At 39.7% G+C, this 20713-nt stretch overlaps 1 long non-coding RNA gene and 1 pseudogene across 2 annotated transcripts in view; one reads left to right on the forward strand and one right to left on the reverse strand.

The window, feature by feature from the left end:
• The window catches only part of LOC105864087 (uncharacterized), a 33226-nt gene that overhangs the window by 8721 nt on the left and 3792 nt on the right, over nucleotides 1–20713 (forward strand). The gene's annotated exons all lie outside the window — the stretch shown is intronic.
• LOC109730254 (non-histone chromosomal protein HMG-17 pseudogene) lies at nucleotides 356–15958 on the reverse strand (annotated as a pseudogene).

A 20713-nucleotide genomic window follows, 5' to 3' on the forward strand; every position in this document is an offset into this window, starting at 1 on the left:
ATTGGAGGGCAGGCCCCAAGAGGTGTCTGGGTTTAAGGAAGTGCAGACTATGCTGAAGGCAGAGAGGGAGAATAGGACATAAAAACAAATTAGTTTTTCCATACCACAAGGCATTTGTGCCAAGGTGGCTACATGTCAACGTCAGGGAATCCCTCCTCCTGAGAGCCAAGAGGAGGTCTCTCAAAACTAGAAGGGAAAGGTGTTTTCCCATATCGATCCAGCTCTGGAGACATTCTATTAGTGACATGTGCCCCTTCCCCAAAAAAACAATAATGAAGTGTTCCTTGTGCTAACAATATAGCTTTAAAAAAGAAAAATTCTGCATTTTTATAAAACTTGATAAAAAACAGTATTTCAAACTGTGCAGTCACCAGAAGTACACAGCTATCAAAATTGCGTACACTTCACTTGGCATCTCCAGCACCTTCAGCTTTCTGTGCCTGGTCTGTTTTGGCATCTCCATTTTCTGCAGGGTTATTCCCCTCCCCGCCAGCGTCAGCTTTTTCCTTTTTCCCTTTGGGTACCTTCTCTCCCTTCTTTGCAGGGGCTTTTTTAACCTTGGGCTCTGGCTTTGGAGGAGCAGGTTTAGCAGACAACCTCCTTGATCTTCTCTGTGTTCATCCTTTGCCTTGGCTTTATATCCTTTAGCATGATCCCCTTTGGCCTTTCTCTTGCATGGCGGGACGTAGGGAGTGGATGTGGGAGTGCGGTGGCACGTGGGCTTTGGTCAGTCCAGGGTCATTCTCCCCTCCTCTTCTTCACACTGGCTCTTTTGCCTGATTTTTAAAGTAGGTTATTTGCCTTATTATTGAATTATATAAAAGTTCTTGGTGCATTTTGGATAATAGCTTCTTATCAGATATGTGATTGCAGATATTTTCTTCTAGTGCTTGCCTTGTCTTTCTCACTTTCTTAATATTGTCTTACAAAGCAAAAATTATTTATTTATTTATTTATTTTTTGAGACAGAGTCTCGCTTTGTTGCCTAGGCTAGAGTAAGTGCCATGGCATCAGACTTGCTCACAGCAACCTCAAACTCCTGGGCTCAAGCCATCCTCCTGCCTCAGCCTCCTGAGTAGCTGGGACTACAGGCATGCGCCACCATGCCCGGCTAATTTTTTCTATATATACTAGTTGGCCAATTAATTTCTATTTTTAGTAGAGATGGGGTCTCGCTCTTGCTTAGGCTGGTTTTGAACTCCTAACCTGGAGCAATCTGCCCAGCCAGTATTGATTTTTGATGAAATCTAATTTTCAGTTTTCTGTTAGGGATGATCCTTTTGGTATCATATTTAGCAATCTTTGTCTAACCCAATGTCTTAAAGATTTACTTGTGTGCTTTCTTTGAAAAGTTTTATAGTCTTAGCTTTTACAGTTAGGTTTCTGAATATATTTTCAATTAGTATTTATATATGTTGTGACATAAGAGTCTAAGTTCATCTTATTGTTTGTAGATATCCAGCAATTTCATGACCATTATTTGAAAAGACTGTCCTTTCTTTACAGAATTTCCTTACCATCTTTGTTGAAAATGAACTGACTATAAGGATAAAAGTTTATTTCTGGACTCTCAAGTCTGTTTGATTGACCAATATCTTTGTTTCTGTAGCACGTTGTCCTGATCACTGTAGTAGTTTTCGAATCTGGCAAAGGAAGTCCTCTAAATTTGGAATTTTTTTTTTTTTTTTTTGAGACAGAGTCTCTGTTGCCCAGACTAGAATGCCTTGGAGTGAGCCTAGCTCATAGCAACCTCAAACTCCTGGGCTCAAGCGATCCTCCTGCCTCAGCCTCCTGACTAGCTGGGATTACAAGCATGCTCCACCATGCCTGACTAATTTTTTCTATATATTTTTAGTTGGCCAATTAATTTCTTTCTATTTTTAGTCGAGATGGAGTCTTGCTCTTGCTCAGGCTGGTTTGGAACTCGTGACCTTGAGCAATCCTCCCATCTAGGCCTCCCAGAGTGCTAGGATTATAGGCGTGAGCCACCGCACCTGGCCCCAACTATCCTTTTTAAAATAAGTTTTAAAATTGTGTAGTGGAAAGTCTCCTATTTCATTACTTTTCAAAATTATTTTAGGTATTTTGCATCCTTCCCATTTAAAATCATCTTGCCATTTTCTGCAAAAATGCCTGCTTGGAATTTGATAGAGATTGCACTGAATTTATACATCATTTTGATGAGACTTTTGTTCATAATATATTGCATTGTCTAATCCCTGAATAAGGGTTTCCATTAATACATCTCCTTCAATTTCTCCAAGCAATATTTTGAAGTTTTTAATGTATAAATCTGTCTTCTTTTGTAATTTATTAAGTATTTTGTTCTTTTTGATTCTATTCAGAATGGAATTTTCTTAATTTCAGTTTATTGCTAGTATATAGATATACAATTGATTTTTGGACATTGATCTTTTATCCCTTTACTGTCTAAACTTTGTTATTTGGAATAGTTCTGTTGTGGAATTCTTTGACTAAGGATTTAAGGATTCTGTAATAGAACTGCAAATAGGATCATTTCACATGCAAATAAAAACAATTTACTGCCTAGGACTCCTAGTACAATGTTGAATAGAAGCAATGAAAATGGGACTTCTTGTCTTATTCCCATCTTCTGGAGAAAGTATTCAATCTTTCTTCATTAAGTATTATTTTAACTATAAGTTTTTTTTGTTTTGTTTTTTTTTTGGAGACAGAGTCTTGCTCTATTGCCCACGATAGAGTGCCAGTGCCGTAATGTTAGCCTAGTTCACAGCAACCTCAAACTCCTGGGCTCAAGCAATCCTCCTGCCTCAGGCTCCGGAGTAGCTGGAACTACAGGCATGCGCCACCATGCCCAGCTAATTTTTCCTATATCTTTTTAGTGGTCCAGCTAATTTCTTTCTGTTTTTAGTAGAAACAGGGTCTCACTCTTGCTCAAGCTGGTCTCAAACTCCTGGCCTCCAGCGATCCTCCTACCTCGGCCTTCCCGAGTGCTAGGATTATAGGCCTGAGCTACCATGCCCAGCCTAGCTATAAGGTTTTATTATTGTTTTGTAGATTTCTTTTATTAGGTTAAGTAAGTTCTTTTTCATTTTTAGTTTTTTTGAGAGTTTTAAAGTCTTGAAGAATGAATTTAAAGTTTTGAATTTAGCCAAATGCTATTTCTATGTCCATTGAGGTGATAATATATATATATATATATATATATATATATTTTTTTTTTTTTTTTTTTTTTTGAGACAGAGTCTCACTTTGTTGCCCAGGCTAGAGTGAGTGCCCTGGCGTCAGCCTGGCTCACAGCAACCTCAATCTCCGGGGCTCAGCGATCCTACTGCCTCAGCCTCCGGAGTAGCTGGGACTACAGGCATGCGCCACCATGCCCGGCTAATTTTTTGTATATATATTTTTAGTTGGTCAATTAATTTATTTCTATTTTTTGGTAGAGACGGGGTCTCGCTCAGGCTGGTTTCGAACTCCTGACCTTGAGCAATCCGCCCGCCTCGGCCTCCCAAAGTGCTAGGATTACAGGCGTGAGCCACCACGCCCGGCTATATTTTTAAATTTAATATATTGAACTACATTGATTGGATTTTAAATTATAAAGTACGCCTACATTTCTGGGTTAGACCATACTTTGTCATGATACGTATAATCCTATTTATATATTGTAGGATTAGATTTGCTAAAATTTTTTTCAAGAATTGTTGCATTTGTCTTCATGAGAGAAATTGGTTTGTAATTTCCTTTTCGTATGTCTTTGTGAGGATGCTTGTGCCCTCATTAAAATGGATTGGAAAGTAAGTTATACCTCTTTAGTTTTCTGTGATAATTTTTGTAGAATACATATTGTTCCATCCTTAAATGTTTGGTGGAATTTACTGGTAAATTCACCAGTGAAATGGCCTAGTGTTTTCCTTTTGGAAGGTTTAAACTACTAATTCAGTGTCTTTAATAGATATAGGAGTATCCAGGTTGTATATTTTTTGAGTGAGCTTTGGTAGTTTGCACCTTGTAAGGAATTTGACAGTTTCTCTCAGTCATTGAGTTTATTGACATAAAGTTGTTAATAAAATTCACTTTTTTTTCTTTTATATCCATGTCCTCACTGACGATGTCACCTTACTCATTTGTGATACCACTATCTTGCTTTCTCTCTGTCCATTTCCTGAGCAATGTGGCTAGATGTTTATCAGTTTTATTGATCTTCTCAGAGATACAAATTTTGGTTTACTTCATTTTATTATATTTTAAGTTATTTCATTAATTTTTAGTGTTATGTTTATTTTCTTTCCTCTACTTGCTTTCTAATTTGTTCTTCTTTTTATAAGTTTCTTTTTTTTTTTTTTTTTTTCTGAGACACAGTCTCACTTTGTTGCCCAGGCTAGAGTGAGTGCCCTGGCGTCAGCCTAGCTCACAGCAACCTAAAACTCCTGGGCTCAAGTGATCCTCCTGCCTCAGCCTCCCGAGTAGCTGGGACTACAGGCATGCGCCACCATGCCCGGCTAATTTTTTGTATATATATTTTTAGTTGGTCAATTAATTTATTTCTATTTTTGGTAGAGACGGGGTCTCGCTCAGGCTGGTTTCGAACTCCTGACCTTGAGCAATCCGCCCGCCTCGGCCTCCCAAAGTGCTAGGATTACAGGCATGAGCCACCACGCCCGGCCTTTTTTATAAGTTTCTTAATGCCAGGTCAGGGAATTAAGACTTTTCTTTTTCAAATAAGCATTTAATGCTATTTTTTCTATATGCATTTTTGGGATCACCCCGTAAGTTTTCATTCTTATCCTGTTCAAAATACTTTCTAATTTCCCTGTTGTTTTTTTTCCTTGATTTGAGAATGTGCTATTTAGTTTGCATATATTTGGGGATATTCCAGAGAGTAATTATTACCTATTTTAATTCTCATGTGGTCAAAGAACATATTAACGTTTCATATGATTTGCATTAAATTTCTTTAGGATTGTTTTATGGCACAGAATGTAGTCTATCTTGGTAAATGATCATTGTGTTCTTTTTTTTTTTTTTTTTGAGACAGAGTCTCGCTTGTTGACCAGGCTAGAGTGAGTGCCATGGCGTCAGCCTAGCTCACAGCAACCTCAAACTCCCAGGCTCAAGCAATCCTTCTGCCTCAGCCTCCCGAGTAGCTGGGACTACAGACATGTGCCACCATGCCCGGCTAATTTTCTATATATATTAGTTGGCCAATTAATTTCTTTCTATTTTTTTATAGTAGAGACGGGGTCTTGCTCTTGCTCAGGCTGGTTTCGAACTCCTGACCTCGAGCAATCCGCCCGCCTCAGCCTCCCAGAGTGCTAGGATTACAGGCGTGAGCCACCGCGCCCGGCTCATTGTGTTCTTTTTTAATTTTTTTTTTTTAAATTTAATCATTGTGTTTTTAAACAGAAGTGTTATATAAACATCAGCTAGGTCAAGTAAGTTGATTGAGTTTTTAAAGCCGTCTGTATTCTTCCTGATTTTCTATGCACTACTTCTATCAGTTATGGAGAAAGATATATTGAAATATTTCAATATAATTGTGAATTAGTGTTTTTTCTTGAAATTCTGTCTATCTTTACTTAATTTACTTTGAAGCTTTGCATAAACTTGCAACAGTATTAAATCTTTCTTAACCCCTTTATCATTATGAAATGGTCTTCATCCATGGTAATATTCTTTTTTCAGAAATTTGCTTTAGACTGGGCACAGTGGCTCACACCTGTAATCCTAGCACTCTGGGAGGCCAAGGCGGGAGGATTGCTTGAGCCCAGGAATTTGAGGTTGCTGTGAGCTAGGTTGAGGCCACGGCACTCTAGCCTGGGCAGCAAAGTGAGACTGTCTCAAAAGAAAAAAAAAAAAAAAGAAATCTGCTTTGTTTGCCCAAAGGGTCATTGATCTCTAGCCAGTTAAACCATGGAGAAAAGAAAACTTGTAAAATAATTGTAAGTATGATCCAAATGATTTTTTTTTTTTTTTTTTTTTTTTGAGACAGAGTCTCGCTTTCTTGCCTAGGCTAGAGTGAGTGCCGTGGCATCAGCCTAGCTCACAGCAACCTCAAACTCCTGGGCTCAAGCGATCCTCCTGCCTCAGCCTCCTGAGTAACTGGGACTACAGGCACGAGCCACCATGCCCGGCTGATTTTTATATTATATATATTAGTTGGCCAATTAATTTCTTTCTATTTTTATGGTAGAGACGGGGTCTCGCTCAGGCTGGTTTTGAACTCCTGACCTTGAGCGATCCTCCCGCCTCGGCCTCCCAGAGTGCTAGGATTACAGGCGTGAGCCACCGCGCCCGGCACCAAATGATTTTTGATGATAATTTGTTTAGGCTATGTTAAGAGTTGCATCAATTTTTTTTAATAATGGGTGAAATAGAATTGATGAAACTGAAGACTAAAATTTTTAATGTCTCTGATAGTTAACTTTTTTTTTCAGTTTGGATAATTGTAGCCTCCCACTAAAACAATCTAGAATGCTTTTTAACGTTAGACTTATATATATGAAGCTTAAAAATAAGAATTTTATGATAAAATACAGCACTATTGGCAGTGATGAAGGAAGGTTACTTTTATAAGTTGCTTGTGGAACTGCGAATTGTCACTTTCATTTTGGGATAGAAAGTGCTTTGTCTTTATGTAGGGAGTCCCTGCCTTAAGATCCTCCCCATGCTTGGAGACCTTATTTCTTGCCCAGGCTTCAGGACAGTGGCTTTGAGTGCTATCTTTGGTTCTGGTACCTGAGGAATTTCTTTTCTTCCTTTTCATACTTCTTATATATTTTTGTTAGTATGTTCTGTTTTATCCAGTGTTTCTACTTTGAGTTGGTTAGGGTGAGGTTTTTCATAGCATTTAAGTTCATCATAGTAACTGGAACTTGCCACAATTTTTTTTTATAACCAGACAGATGGTCTTGCAAGTATTAAGGAAATAGGCAGAAATTGTCCAATATAAAATAAATCATGGAATTAGCATCCATGAACCCTACTTTATTTTTGAAACAGGGTCTCACTTTATTGCCCAGGTTAGAGTGCAGTGGCACGATTGTAGGTCACTACAACAACCTTAAACTTCTGGGCTCAAGAGATACTCCTGCCTCATCCTCTCAGAGTGCTGGGATTACAGGCCTGAGCCACCATGACCGGCATGAAGTTATTTAATGGCAAAATACAGTCAACCAAGAAGTAAATCAAAATAAGAAACACAGGAATAGGTGAGTTATGACAAGAGAGCTAGTGTTAAGCATTGAATCCATGTAAGCATTGAACTAGAACAACTGAGAGAGTTAAGGTTGCACAACAAAATGCTCACCTATTTCTGCAACAAAGTACTAGAAGTATGTGATCCCACAGACATTTGTATTTTGGGAGATGTAGGAGTAATATTGAGTACTAATCTCATTCTTCCTTGTATCATGTCAATATTTCAAAGTAAATATATGGTAAAAATATATTTAATATTTTGTCCTCTAATTATTTTTCATGAAAAAAAAACCTTTTCGGCCTAGCGTGGTGGCTGACGCTTCTAATCCTAGCACTCTGGGAGGCCGAGGCGGGTGGATCCCTCAGGACCAGGAGTTCGAAACCAGCCTGAGCAAGAGCGAGACCCCATCTCTGCTAAAAAATAGAAAGAAATTAATTGTCCAACTAAAAATATATAGAAAAAAATTAGCCGGCCATGGTGGCACATGCCTGTAGTCCCAGCTACTCGGGAGGCTGAGGCAGGAGGATGGCTTGAGCCCAGGAGTGTGAGGTTGCTGTGAGCTAGGCTGACGCCATGGCACTTTAGCCCAGGCAACAGAGTGAGACTCTGTCTCAAAAAAGAAACAAAACTTTTCAGAAGTCCTTCTTTTTGGGCAGTTATATTTCTTGTGAAATAGCATTTATCTGAACTTTAGTAATTCCTTAACTGTCATTTTGCTGTCATTGCCTTCTATTTATATCACGTAAAATAAAATGGAATAATTTAAAACCAATTTTAAGCCATTTAAAAACATTGAGGTGTAATTCACATACATTATTAAAATGCATCATAGGTGTTCCATTTGACAAAGTAGAATACATTTCCTTTTCCCTAATAGCCACTTTGTGGTATAATCACAGGTTAATGAAATTATGTCTACTTATGTTTTTAATGGACTGTATTTTCCTTTCTCATTTATATGCCAATAAATATCCAAAAGATGTTCAATAAATGTTAAATCTGTTTTTAGATCATAGCATGTTAGTAATTTATTGCTTTTTTTGTACTTAGAAAAGTTTGATTTATTTATTTTTTTTTTTTTTGAAGAATTAAGTCTTACGTTATTTTTGTTTTTGAAAATCTGACTATTTTCTTTTTTTTTTTTAAAGACAACGTCTCACTCTGTGTGCCTGGACTAGAGTGCCGTGGCGTCAGCCTAGCTCACAGCAACTTCAAACTCCTGGGCTCAAGCAATCCTCCTGCCTCAGCCTCCAGAATAGCTGGGACTACAAGCATGTGTCACCATGCTTGGCTCATTTTTTCTATATATTTTTAGTTGGCCAATTAATTTCTTTCTATTTTTTTTCAGTAGACACAGGGTCTTACTCTTCCTCGGGCTGGTTTCAAAGGAACTCCTGACCTTGAGCGATCCACCCTCCTGGGCCTCCCAGAGTGCTAGGATTCCAGGCATGAGCCACCGCACCCGGCCTCATTATTTCTTAAATAAGGAAAAATTGAAATAAGAAAAGGAAAGCCTGCAAAGCAGAACTGTTTTTGATCTTAGGAAAGATATGGACAACAAAAAAGCAGAATCAGAGAGAAAAAGGATAGGAAGTGTTTCTTAGATTGGCACTTATTATAATTTTGAGAGATGATGTTATGAATCCCTTACATAGAGTAAGGAAAATTGCTGGAAAAACCCAAACAAAACAAAAAAACTTTGCAGTTTTCACAGAGTTGGTGTTAATATTTTTCTGTTTTCTTTTTTTTTTTTTTTTTTTTTTTTTTTTGAGACAGAGTCTCACTTTGTTGCCCAGGCTACAGTGAGTGCCTTGGCGTCAGCCTAGCTCACAGCAACCTCAAACTCCTGGGCTCAAGCAATCCTCCTGCCTCAGCCTCCCGAGTAGCTGGGACTACAGGCATGTGCCACCATGCCTGGCTAATTTTTTCTATATATATTAGTTGGCCAATTAATTTCTTTTTATTTATAGTAGAGAGGAGGTCTCGCTCTTACTCAGGCTGGTTTGGAACTCCTGACCTTGAGCCATCCTCCCGCCTTGGCCTCCCAGAGTGCTGGGATTATAGGCAGGAGCCACCACACCTGGCCTTCTTTATTTTTTTTAAATAAAGAGATGAAGTCTCACTTTGTTGTCCAGGTTGGCATTGAACTCCTATGCTCAAGCAGTCCTTTTGCCTCAGCCTCCTGAGGTCCTGGGAATACAGGTATGCTTCACCATGCCCAACTCTTATTGCAGCTTTTTGGTCAACTGGAAAGAGCCCAGATGGCCCGCAACGGAGTAGTAGATGTATAATGTAATATTACTCATTAATGGATGACAATGAATTGTTGATACATGCAAAATTATGGATGAATCACAAATGGATTTTGGCCAGTGAAAGAATGTATACTTAAATGCCTATATACCAGAATTTATAAATTTTATGTAAATTTAAAAGTACATTTTTTTTTGAGACACAGTCTCACTTTGTTGCCCAGGCTAGAGTGAGTGCCGTGGCATCAGCCTAGCTCACAGCAACCTCAATGTCCTGGGTTCAAGCAATCCTACTGCCTCAGCCTCCCAAGTAGCTGGGACTACAGGCATGCGCCACCATGCCCAGCTAACTTTATATATATATATTTTTTTTAGTTAGTCAATTAATTTCTTTCTATTTTTAGTGGAGACGGGGTCTCACTCTTGCTCAGGCTGGTTTCAAACTCCTGACCTCAAGCAATCCGCCCGCCTCAGCCTCCCAGAGTGCTAGGATTACAGGCATGAGCCACCACGCCCGGCCTAAAAATACATTTTCAAAAATAAATGAGGAAAACAATATTCTTCCTCTATACCACACTGTCCTAATTTCTATTGCTTTATAATAGGTTTTGATATTTCATTGTTTAAGTCTTCCAATTTTTTGATTCCTCTTAAATAGCCTTTTAATTATAGCATAGTATACATATTTTTGTAATACATGTGATAATTTAATAAATACATTCATATAATTTATAAAGATCAAATCAGTGTACTTGGGATATCCATCACCTTAAATATTTGTCTTTTCTTTGTGCTAGAAACATTCAAATTAGGCCGGGCGCGGTGGCTCACGCCTGTAATCCTAGCGCTCTGGGAGGCTGAGGCAGGCGGATTGCTCAAGGTCAGGAGTTCGAAACCAGCCTGAGCAAGAGCCAGACCCCATCTCTACTATAAATAGAAAGAAATGAATTGGCCAACTAATATATAGAGAGAAAATTAGCCGGGCATGGTGGTGCATGCCTGTAGTCCCAGCTACTCGGGAGGCTAAGGCAGTAGGATCACTTGAGCTCAGGAGATTGAGGTTGCTGTGAGCTAGGCTGATGCCACGGCACTCACTCTAGCCTGGGCAACAAAGTGAGACTCTGTCTCAAAAAAAAAAAAAAAAACATTCAAATTATTCTCTCAGAAACTTTTATGTACAAAAGCACATGATTAAGAAAGTCAGGCCGGGCGCGGTGGCTCACGCCTATAATCCTAGCACTTTGGGAGGCCGAGGCTGAGGCGGGCGGATAGCTCAAGGTCAGGAGTTCGAAACCAGCCTGAGCGAGACCCCGTCTCTACCAAAAATAGAAAGAAATTAATTGACCAACTAAAAATATATATACAAAAAAAAAAAAAAAATTGGCCGGGCATGGTGGCACATGCCTGTAGTCCCAGCTACTCGGGAGGCTGAAGCAGGAGGATCGCTTGAGCCCAGGAGATTGAGGTTGCTGTGAGCGAGGCTGACGCCATGGCACTCACTCTAGCCTGGGCAACAAAGTGAGACTCTGTCTCAAAAAAAAAAAAAAAAAAAAAAAGAAAGAAAGTCAAAAGAAAACCCAAGGCCGGGCGCTGTGGCTCACGCCTGTAATCCTAGCTCTTGGGAGGCCGAGGCGGGCGGATTGCTCGAGGTCAGGAGTTCAAAACCAGCCTGAGCAAGAGCGAGACCCCGTCTCTACTATAAATAGAAAGAAATTAATTGGCCAACTGATATATATATAAAAAATTAGCCGGGCATGGTGGCGCATGCCTGTAGTCCCAGCTACCCGGGAGGCTGAGTCAGAAGGATCACTCGAGCCCAGGAGTTTGAGGTTGCTGTGAGCTAGGCTGACGCCACGGCACTCACTCTAGCCTGGACAACAAAGTGAGACTCTGTCTCAAAAAAAAAAAAAAAAAAGAAAACCCACCGAATGGGAGAAAATATTGAGTACAGACCCTAGTATAAGTACAGGAAAATTGAAAAATAGTAGAATCTTTAGTCATTGTAAAGATAATATAAATCACAAAGCTCTTAATCCTCTTTACCTCCTTTTAGGAATGAACTTCCATACTGGGTAAGTGAAAAGAAAATCGGCAAATTCCTAGTTTCCAGCTTGTAAAATTTGATCGTCACTTTGAGGGAAGGTAGCCACTGGTCTGTCCTGTTTATTGTCTGACTGTAAGATTTTCCCAAGTGCGACAGACATGCAGGATATAAGAACCATTATAAGTATCTTAGAAGAACTAGAGGAAACCATGCTTCAAGAGGTAATGATAGGGCCGGGCGCGGTGGCTCACGCCTGTAATCCTAGCTCTCTGGGAGGCTGAGGCGGGCGGATTGCTCAAGGTCGGGAGTTCGAAACCAGCCTGAGCGAGACCCCGTCTCTACTAAAAATAGAAAGAAATTAATTGGCCAACTAATATATATAGAAAAAATTAGCCGGGCATGGTGGCACATGCCTGTAGTCCCAGCTACTCGGGACGCTGAGGCAGGAGGATTGCTTGAGCCCAGGAGTTTGAGGTTGCTGTGAGCTAGGCTGACGCCACGGCACTCACTCTAGCCTGGGCAACAAAAGTGAGACTCTGTCTCAAAAAAAAAAAAAAAAAAAAGAGGTAATGATAGGATTACAGTATATCCTCACATGGAAAATATCAGTAAGTAGGTTGGAATTATAGGAAAGAACCGTATGGAAATCGGGAGTTGTAAAATACAGTAGCAAAAATTAAAATTTACTCTCCTGTGAAGCTAGCTATATTTAAAACACGGTCAGGGAATATCAAGCTTAATGGCAGTCCTGAGAATGATAGCTATTTTGATGGGAAGCAGTTAGGAAGCTGGTAGCTTCATTTCAACAAAGTGCTAGACTGCAGGCTACCTACCAGGAAAAGAACTAAGACAAGAAATCCTGGGGTCAGATCAAAGGTGGGCCTCAGAAATTACCAGTGCAAAAGTCCCTGAATTAATTGGATTATGCTGTGAGCATTATGTTCCCTAGGGCATTGCTGTAAACAGCAGAAAGATTAGCTAGCAGTTAATGCAGGCTAGCAGCTCAATGTGATTAAAGAGAAAAAGTGAGCCCTGGTAACCCAGTGTCATCCCAGTTTAATTGTGCTGTGCCCTCTGGGGAGTGACATCATAGGTTCCAATTAGTAAACATAAGAGAAAATAGTAACACTCTGCCTTCAAGTGGTGGTGGGTTCTAAGTAGCCAGTATTGTTACCATATATCACTGAAAAATGTTTAATTTTCAACTACAAAAATACTTGAGACATGCAGAGAAACAAGAAATGTGACCATATGTGAGAAGAAAGGAGGCTAAAAAAACCCTTCTTCTTCTGAGGGCCTAGTTGTGTTACTAAGCAGACAAATATTTCCAATCAGCCATTATAAATATCTTAAAAGAACTAGAGGAAACCATGCCTCAAGAGATAATGTGTGGCCGGGCGCGGTGGCTCACGCCTGTAATCCTAGCAGTCTGGGAGGCCGAGGCGGGCGGATTGCTCGAGGTCAGGAGTTCGAAACCAGCCTGAGCAAGAGCAAGACCTCGTCTCTACTATAAATAGAAAGAAATTAATTGGCCAACTAATGTATATATATATAAAATTAGCCAGGCATGGTGGCACATGCCTGTAGTCCCAGCTACTCGGGAGGCTGAGGCAGGAGGATCGCTTGAGCCCAGGAGTTTGAGGTTGCTGTGAGCTAGGCTGACGCCATGGCACTCACTCTAGCCTGGGCAACAAAGGGAGACTCTGTCTCAAAAGAAAAAAAAAAAAGAAAGTAGCTTCCAGAAGAAATAGAAAAATTAACTGGGTGTTGTGGTGTCCACCTGAGGTGCTACCTATGGGAGGCTGAGGTAGGAGGATTGCTTGAGCCCAGGAGTTTGAGGTTGCTGTGAGCTATGATGACCCCACTGCACTCTAGCCTGGGAGACATAGTAAGACCCTGTCTCAAAAAAAAAAAATAAATAAAGTAATAATAATAATAATAATAATGACGACCCATGTACAAGTAAATTCTAATAATGCAGTAATAATGGAGGCCAGAATGGAGGGGTATGACATTAATAATGTAGAATAATTAAACTAAAATTATTACCTGAAATATGACTGTCCAGTCAAGGTAAGGACATTTTGAGATAATCAAAAACTGGAAATTTGCTGCCAACAGACCTACCTTACAAGAAAAATGTATTGAGTTTTTCAGGCTGAAGAATACTGACCCCAAGCCATAATTGAAATTCCTGTGAAAAATCAGAGAGCACTAATCATAGTAATTATGTAATTACAAAAGCATAAATGCATAGTTTTCATGCATTAACTGACATTCCTATATACTATATATTTATAAATATTTATGTTTTATACATAATTTCCATATTTGTGTTTTGGAGCCTATAAAAATATGGCCAGTCTTCTTTCAGCTTAAGTATGGCATTTTTGGGATTTTTTTTTTTTTTTTTTTTTGAGACAGAGTCTCACTTTCTTGCCAGGCTAGAGTGAGTGCCATGGCGTCAGCCTGGCTCACAGCAACCTCAATCTCCTGGGCTCAGCGATCCTACTGCCTCAGCCTCCCTAGTAGCTGGGACTACAGGCATGCGCCACCATGCCCGGCTAATTTTTTTTTTTTTTTGTATATATATTTTTAGTTAGTCAATTAATTTCTTTCTATATTTTGGTAGAGACGGGGTCTTGCTCAGGCTGGTTTTGAACTCCTGACCTCGAGCAATCCGCCCGCCTCGGCCTCCCAGAGTGCTAGGATTACAGGCGTGAGCCACCACGCCCGGCCCATTTTTGGGATTTTTATCATTTATAAATGTATCATATAGCAATAATGGCTCAAAATGGGGAGAAGTTACAGGGATATATAGAAGTAGTATTTCTATATTCATTAATATAAATATAAAGTGGATTCTCTTAGGATACCTAAGAAAAGCCTTAGAGAGTGATGTCAGCAACTTGGTAGGATTGGTAGTGCCTATCTATCTCTCCTTCCATGGATATACTAAGTAAATACATACGAATCAGTTCTATCTTAAGAAAAACTAAAATGTAGTTGAATGATTCCTACATAGTAGACAACTAAGAAAATACCCACAATTGGTAGATTAAGTGGAGATATACTGATGTCCAAACCCTTTCTTGAGCACAGGTCTATACAGTTGGGAAGGAATCCCTAACTCCCACCCTCTTCCTGTGGGTGACAGGTTAATAACACACATATGGTGTCCCAATTCTTATATTCCCTATGAGAGGGCTTGCTTGTTAAATCGGTCACCTGATATGCAGAGCATAAGAACATGCCATTGGAGGATTTCCTAGAAGAACAATGAACAGAAGAGTGTGGGGTAGGGGAAAGTTGAACTGCATGACCACTTCCAGCAGCTTTATCTTCTGAGATCAGTGTAGCCTCTAGCTTCTCCTTGGAAACAGTTTGGCTATACTTGTCCTCCAGCTTGCTGTGATTGTCTTCTAAGTAGCCTGCATATAGGAGCCTAGGTAGCAAATGAAGAATAAGTCTCCTCAATCCTTAATGGGAGGGATTGCACTCTCTGTACCTTTTTCCTTAGATGGCTTCCATGATTAATCAAGGCCTATAGTTTCCCTTGAACGAGGTTGGACACTTGCACAAGCAAAAATGGAAGAGTCAGAACTCCCCATGCCTTCTTTCTAGCTTGCTGCAGATATGTGTTTCTGTATTCTTTCCCTGGAAGGAGACTGGGAGACAGACCTCTTTGAGCCTATATAGGAATAAGGGTAGTTCCCTTGCCTTCTTACCAGCCTTTTTCCAGTAATATGTCCTGGCCTGGAGATTTATGTGCAGTTTGTGAGACTTCTAGGAGCCTTAATGAGAGAAGGGAATTCTTGCAGTTTTTTCTCCAGATTACTATGGGGATAAGTTCAGGCTTCGAGATCCTTCCTGGAAGGAGGTTATGTGACCTCAGTGAACCTGAATGGGAGACTGGGCACTTCCCATTCCTTTGTACGTGAGCTTCTCTGGTGACAAATCCATTTCTGAGACCTTCCCTGGGAGTAATTTGTACCCTCATGAAGTGCTTCATATTTTACATCTTTGACTCCTAGCTCCTAAATCACCTAGATTGGTGAGTTAAAGAGACTCTTCATACCTGAGTCTTGTAGACCACTGGTAACAAATAGATGATTTTCAAACTTGGAAACATTCAGTAGCTATTTCCCAGAATGAGTGTACAGGCATCTGCTGTGAATTCTCTATTTGGTGTGGTGCAGAAAGAGTGGGAGATAAACTTTGTCTCTTAGCTTCTTCAAAAGGAAGGAAAGAACTGAGACACACATGTAACACTGACTCTTCCAGCTGCATTCTGAGGGCCTAGTTTGTGTCTCAGGGCAGTATTAGGACTTTATACGTTCTAATCTCTGGGGGCCAGTAAAAACTAACAAGTTGTACAAGAACAAGAAGTTGGAAAGCATCTTGAATCTTTCACTGGGGTGACTGGAGAGAAATATCTCCTACTTGAAGAAGTTTAATAAGACTGCCAGAGATGGTCATCTTATCTAATGAACAGAAACCATCATATTAAGTTAAACAAAATGAAGAGACAGGGAGATATATTCCACGTAAAAGAACAAGATAAGTCTCAAGCCAACCCTAATGAAATGGAGATATTTTATTATCCTGACAGGGAAGTCAAAAGAACGGGCATAAAGAGGCTTACTGAAGTAAAGGGAGCAATATATAAATAAACTGAGAATTTTACTAAACAAGTAGAAAATATCAAATTGATATTTGAAGAATATGATAAGTGAACTCAAAAATTTAATACATGGATCCAACAGCAGACTACATGAGAGGGAAGAAAGCACTGGCATACTTTTAAATTTATTTATTTATTTATTTATTTTTTTTTTATTTTTTTTTTTTTGAGACAGAGTCTCACTTTGTTGCCCAGGCTAGAGTGAGTGCCGTGGCGTCAGCCTGGCTCACAGCAACCTCAATCTCCGGGGCTCAGCGATCCTCCTGCCTCAGTCTCCCGAGTAGCTGGGACTACAGGCATGCGCCACCATGCCCGGCTAATTTTTTGTATATATATTTTTAGTTGGTCAATTAATTTATTTCTATTTTTGGTAGAGACGGGGTCTCGCTCGGGCTGGTTTCGAACTCCTGACCTTGAGCAATCCGCCCGCCTCGGCCTCCCAAAGTGCTAGGATTACAGGCGTGAGCCACCGCGCCCGGCAACTGGCATACTTTTAGATAGGTCACTGGAAATTATCCAATTTAAGCAGATAAAGGATAAAAGATTGACAATAATTTAACAGACTTATGGGGCTCCCTGAAGGGGGAATAATTTACCCATTGTCAGAATACCAGAAGGAGAAGAGGGAGAGAAAGGGACAATAAAGTATAGTCAAAGAAATAATGGCAGAAGACTTCACATCTAGGGATGGAAATAGAAATTTAGATCCAGGAATCTCAACACACATCAAATAGGAAGAATCCAAAAAGGCTCACACAAAAACATATTCAAGTAATCAAAGAAAGATAAAGGCAAAGAGAATATTGAAAGGAACAAGGGAAAAGTCACTTATTTACATGACCTGCATAAATCTTTCAGGCCAGAAGTAAGTGGGATGATATATTGACAAGCTGAAAGGAAAGAAACCTGCCATACAAGGATACTTTACTCAGTAATCATGTCCTTCAAAATAGGCCGGGCACAGTGGCTCAGGCCTGTAATCCTAGCTCTCTGGGAGGCCAAAGGGGGCAGATCGCTCAAGGTCAGGAGTTGGAAACTAGCCTGAGCAAGAGCTAGACCCTGTCTCTATAAATAGAAAGACATTGATTGGCCAACTAACATATATAGAAAACATTAGCGGGGCATGGTGGCGCATGACTGTAGTCCCAGCTACTTGGAAGGCTGAGGCAGGAGGATCGCTTGAGCCCAGGAGTTTGAGGTTGCTGTGTGCTAGGCTGATGCCCCAGTATTCACTCTAGCCTGGGCAATAGAGCCAGACTCTGTCTCAAAAAAAAAAAGAAGTATGTAGTGTTTCTTTTTCTTTTTTCTTTTTTTTTTTTTTTGAAACAGTCTCACTGCGTTGCCCAGGCTAGAGTGCTGTGGCATCAGCCTGGGTCACAGCAACCTCAAACTCCTGGGCTCCAGCGATCCTCCTGTCTCAGCCTCCCGAGTAGCTGGGACTACAGGCATGTGCCACCGTGCCCAGCTAATTTTTTCTATATATTTTATTTTATTTTATTTTATTATTATTATTTTTTTGAAACAGAATCCCACTTTGTTGCCCAGAATAGAGTGAGTGCCATGGCATCAGCCTAGCTCACAGCAACCTCAAACTCCTGGGCTCAAGCAATCCTGCTGCCTCAGCCTCCCGAGTAGCTGGGACTACAGGCATGCACCACCATGCCCGGCTCATTTTTTCTATATATATATTAGTTGGCCAAATAATTTGTTTCTGTTTATAGTAGAGATGGAGTCTCACTCTTGCTCAGGCTGGTTTGGAACTCCTGACCTCGAGCAATAGGCCCACCTTGGGCCTCACAGAATGCTAGGATTACAGGCGTGAGCCACTCTGCACCTGGCCTCAGGCAATTGATTTTTGATAAAAGTGGCAAGAACACAGAATGGGGAAAGGACTGTATATTTAATAAATTGTGTTGGGATAGCTGGATATCTACATGCAGAAGAATTAAATTGGACCATTTTCTCATAGGGTGTAGGAAAATCAACTAAAAATGGATTAAAGTCTGAAATGACAGAACTACTGGTAGAACATTTGGAGAGAACACTTTAAGACGTTGTTCTGGGCAATAATATCTTAGGTCCCCAATAGCACAGGCAGCAGCGCCTTAAGTAGACAAATGGGATTTCATGAATCTCAAAAACTTCTGCATAACAAAGGATAGAATTAACAGTCAAGACATAACCAGTGGCCGGGTGTGGTGGCTTAGGCCTGCAATCCTAGCACTCTGGGAGGCTGAGGTGGGCGGATTGCTTGAGGTCAGGAGTTCAAAACCAGCCTGAGCAAGAGCGAGACCCCGTCTCTACTATAAATAGAAAGAAATTAATTGGACAACTAATATATATAGAAAAAATTAGCCAGGCATGGTAGGACATGCCTATAGTCCCAGCTACTCGGGAGGCTGAGGCAGGAGGATCACTTGAGTCCAGGAGTTTGAGGTTGCTGTGAGCTAGGCTGACGCCACGGCACTCACTCTAGCCTGGGCAACAAAGTGAGACTGTCTCAAAAAAAAAAAAAAAAAAAAGACAACCAATAAGATTTTGAGAAACTCTTTTCATATCATACACCTGATAAGCTTCTCATATCGGAAATATATAAGGTATTCAAATAACTAAATGGTAAGGAGACAACTTGATTAAAAGATGAGCCTTGGCCGGGCGCTGTGGCTCACGCCTGTAATCCTAGCTCTTGGGAGGCCGAGGCGGGTGGATTGCTCAAGGTCAGGAGTTCAAAACCAGCCTGAGCAAGAGCGAGACCCCGTCTCTACTATAAATAGAAAGAAATTAATTGGCCAACTGATATATATATAAAAAATTAGCCGGGCATGGTGGCGCATGCCTGTAGTCCCAGCTACCCGGGAGGCTGAGGCAGAAGGATCACTGGAGCCCAGGAGTTTGAGGTTGCTGTGAGCTAGGCTGACGCCACAGCACTCACTCTAGCCTGGACAACAAAGCGAGACTCTGTCTCAAAAAAAAAAAAAAAAAAAAGATGAGCCTAAAGAGACATGAATTGTCAATAAACATGAGAAAATACTCAGCATCTCTGAACATTAGTGAAATGTACCTCAGTACCACAAGATACTAATACCATTTCACACCTGTTAGAATGGCTATTATCAAAACATTGAAAGATCACAAGTGTTGGCAAGGATTCAGAAAAAGGAACCCTGACATTCTCCTAGAATGTAAATTAGTATAGCCATTTTCAGAAACAGTATGGAGATTGGTTTAAGAACGTGAAAATACAATTACTATAAAAATATGTGACCCAGCAATCTAGTAATGTATATTTCAGAATTGCTGTGTATGGATACTAAAAGTTGTCACAACAAAAAACAAGTAGGTGAAGTGACGGATGTGTTCATTTTCAGATTTAATCATTATACAGTGTTTATATATATCAAAACAGCACATTTTACCCTATAATTATATGCAATCATTTGTCAATTACAATTTTTTAAAAGCCCCAGTGTGACCACTAAGACAATATTCCCAGAAAATATAGGGAATAAGTCATTAAAGATAAGATGCTAAAATAGGAAATATTAACTCAGTAAAGAGTAGCATAGGAGAAATGCAGGAAAGTAAGCTAGAATATAAAATGAATAATGTAAAACTTAAATCTGTCTGTATCAATTGATTAAATAATCCAAAGTACAAAGACAATGACAAAATACTAAATAATTTTGAACAAAACAGTATATGTGTATTTATCCTAAATTAGCACCTATAATTTTGCAGTATTTATGCTAGTATCTAATTTATGTGGGGGAAAATATGCTAATGGTACAGAATAGAGTGTAGAACAAGTCACATGAGGGTGGAAATTTGTCATATGGTAGATGAGGCTATATATCCAGTTGACAAGTGGTTCTACTGGCAATATTTATCCCTATAGGAAAAAAATTAAGAATAGATTCTTTCACAACATACTTTTTTAAAACATAGGTTGAAAACCCAAATATGAAATATTTATCTGTTTTAATAAAATATAAAAATGTTTATGATCTCAAAGCATGCAGCTAATTTAAATAAATACCAATATTTAAAAACCGTAAACTATAGTGAATATTTTGATATATTTCAACATTTAAAAGTTATATTGCACAGAAAAGAACATAAACAAGGTAATTTTAATCTAGAAATTGGTAGAATGTACTTATGTCTCCTAAGAAATGAAGGATTATGGTTGAAGGCTTATTTTTAAAATATGTATACTAGTAAAAAATAGATAAGTAGATAAATTATATAAAATTATATTAAAACATTAGTTAAAACATGGAAATAATATTGGATAATAATTTTGGAAGTATTTCCAATCTCACTAGTTACCACTGATGTGTAAAATTAAATGCAATGGCAATTTGGTCTTTTTTTTTTTTTTTTTTTTTTTTTTGAGACAGAGTCTCGCTTTGTTGCCCAGGCTAGAGTGAGTGCCGTGGCATCAGCCTGGCTCACAGCAACCTCAATCTCTGGGGCTCAGCGATCCTACTGCTTCAGCCTCCCGAGTAGCTGGGACTACAGGCATGCGCCACCATGCCCAGCTAATTTTT

Source organism: Microcebus murinus, chromosome X (assembly GCF_040939455.1).
Source record: "Microcebus murinus isolate Inina chromosome X, M.murinus_Inina_mat1.0, whole genome shotgun sequence".
NCBI classification, from domain to species: Eukaryota; Metazoa; Chordata; class Mammalia; order Primates; family Cheirogaleidae; genus Microcebus; species Microcebus murinus.